This window comes from Ornithorhynchus anatinus, chromosome 4 (assembly GCF_004115215.2).
Source record: "Ornithorhynchus anatinus isolate Pmale09 chromosome 4, mOrnAna1.pri.v4, whole genome shotgun sequence".
In the NCBI taxonomy this organism is placed as follows: Eukaryota; Metazoa; Chordata; class Mammalia; order Monotremata; family Ornithorhynchidae; genus Ornithorhynchus; species Ornithorhynchus anatinus.
Genome location: NC_041731.1, coordinates 21,944,297 through 21,946,812, shown reverse-complemented (window position 1 = coordinate 21,946,812; position 2,516 = coordinate 21,944,297).

Sequence of the window (2,516 nt, the reverse complement as noted above, 5' to 3'; positions counted from 1 at the left end):
TCCACTCTTGGGAACCGACGGGGGGGGTGGGGAAGCGGGGCACGGGAAGGACGATAATGATAATGACGGTTTCTGTTAAGCGCTTACTGTGTCCCAGGCGCTGTACTAAGCGCTGGGGTGCATACAAGGACATCGTGTTGGACACGGTCCTTTGGCCCACTCGGGGCTCACAATCTCAATCCCCGCTTTACAGACGAGGGAACTGAGGCACGGAAAAGTGATGCGACCTGCGCAAGGTCACCCAGCAGGGAAGTGGCGGAGCCGGGATTAGAACCCATGACTTTCTGACTCCCGGGCCCGCGTTCTGTCCACTACGGGTCCGACCGGATGGGAGAGGCTGGGGACGGGACTGGGGCAGGCCTTCTGGGGAGGGGAGCTTTCATTCGTTCATTCAGTCGTACCCACTGAGCACCTACCGGGTGCAGAGCACTGTACTCGGCGTTTGGGAGCGTCCAGCGGAAAAAGAAAGAGACGCGTTCCCGGCCCGCAACGAGCCCGGAGTGTAGGGGCCACCGGTCGACCTCCCCTTCCCCTCTTCCCGCGCAGGAGGAGCGGGGCCGGTTCCCCCCGAAGCCGGGCGCTCCGCCCGCGGGGTCCCAGCCGGTCAACGTGGTGCGGCCCCTGTGGGCGGCCCCCGCCCCGGCCCGGGCCGCGGACCTCAAGCCGGCTCGGCCCCCGCCGCCCCGAGGCCGCTCCCCCGGCCCGGTCCCCAAGACCCCCGGCCCGGCCCCCGCCCCCAGGAGGCCCCTGCCCAGCGATCCCGGCCGAGGCTCCGGCCGCAGCCCCTCGGTGAGTCTCTCCCACACCCCCCCCAACTCCGCTCGCCCCACTTGGCCGCTCTGTCTCTCTCTAACTCTCATCTCTCCCTCCGTCTCTTGTCGGTCTCCGAGGTCCCTCTCTGATCTTCCCCTTGGTCCCCGATCGCTCCCTGCCTCTTATCTCCCTCCGTCTCCGAGCTCTCCCTCTCTCTCAATCTTCCCCTTGGTCTCATTTCCCTCTGTCTCCGCTCTCTCCGATCTTCCCCTTCGTCTCTGATCTCTGTCTCTTATCCCCCTCTGTCTCTGATTTGTCTGCCTCCGTCATCTCCCTCTCTCCGATCTTTCCCTCTGTCTCCAGTCTCTGTCTCATCTCCCTCTGTCTCTGATCTCTCCCTCTGTCTCTACTCTCACTGTCTCCTATCTCTCTCCATCTTTGATCTCTGTGACCGACCTCTCTCTCTCCTCTTCCCATCTGTTCCCTTGCCTCTCTCCGTTCCTGACGGCGCTGTCGGAATCTCTCCCCTCCGGTCTCCGTATGTCTCTGATCTCTCCCTCCAGCTCATATCTCTCCGTCTCGATCTCCTTTGCCTCCAGTCTCTCTGCCTCCAATCTCCCCCTCTCACTCGGCTCTCTCCCCACCCCCGACCCCCACTTCTATCCCCTTGCCTCTCCATCCCCTCTAACGCACCCGCCCCGCCCCTCCCGCCGCAGATCCCACCGAAGCAAGCCGCCCCACGCCGACCCCTGCCCGGGAATCCGGTCCTGGCCAAGCAGCCCAAGACCCAGCCCCTGCTGGTCATGGTGGCCCCCGGACCCTCGCGCCCGCCCTCCCGACCCCTCCGGTGAGTCCCGTCCTTCCATCCTATTTACCGAGCGCTCACAGGGGGCAGAGCATCGTGCTGAGCACGGGGGAGAGTGCGATCCAACAATAAACAGTCACATTCCCTGCTCCCGACGAGCTTACGGCTCAGAGACGGGGAGACGGACGATTATGCAAGTAAATAAAATGACAGATCTGGACGTAAGTGCTACGGGGCTGCGAGGGCGGAAGAGCAAAGGGAGCGAGTCGGGGCGACGCAGAAGGGAGTGGGAGATGCGAAAAAGTGGGGCTGAGTCTGGGAAGGCCTCTTGGAGGAGGTGGGCCTTGGATAAGCCTTTGAAGGGGGGAGTCACCGTCCGTCGGTTACGAGGAGGAAGGGCTTTACAGGCCAGAGGCAGGAGGCGGGCCAGGGGTCGGCGGCCAGACGGCCGAGATCCCCTGCTCAGGGTGAGTTTATAGTCTCCGGGGGGAGACGGACATTAATAGAAATACCTAAATTATGGATGTGGACGTACGTGCTGCGGGGATGAGGGAGGGGTGCATCGAGGGAGGAAATCCAGTAACGGTGTTCGTTAAGTGCTTACTATGTGCCGAGCGCCGTTCTAAGCGCTGGGGTAGATGCGAGGTCATCAGGTTGTCCCCCGTGGGGCTCACAGCCTTAATCCCCACTTCACAGATGAGGTTACCGAGGCCCAGAGAAGGGAAGTGATCTACCCAAAGTAAATGATGAGGGGCGGAGCCGGGATTAGAACCCACGACCTCTGAGACTCCCGAGCCCGGGCTCTTTCCATGAAGTTGCTGCCCAAGCGCAAGGGCGACAGAGGAGGGATGGGGACCTCGCCCCCGAGCTCCTTGCCCTCTAGCCCCCCCAGCTCCATAACCTCTAGCCCCCTAACCCCCAGCTCCATAGCCTTCTAGCCCCTTAGCTCCCTGGCCCT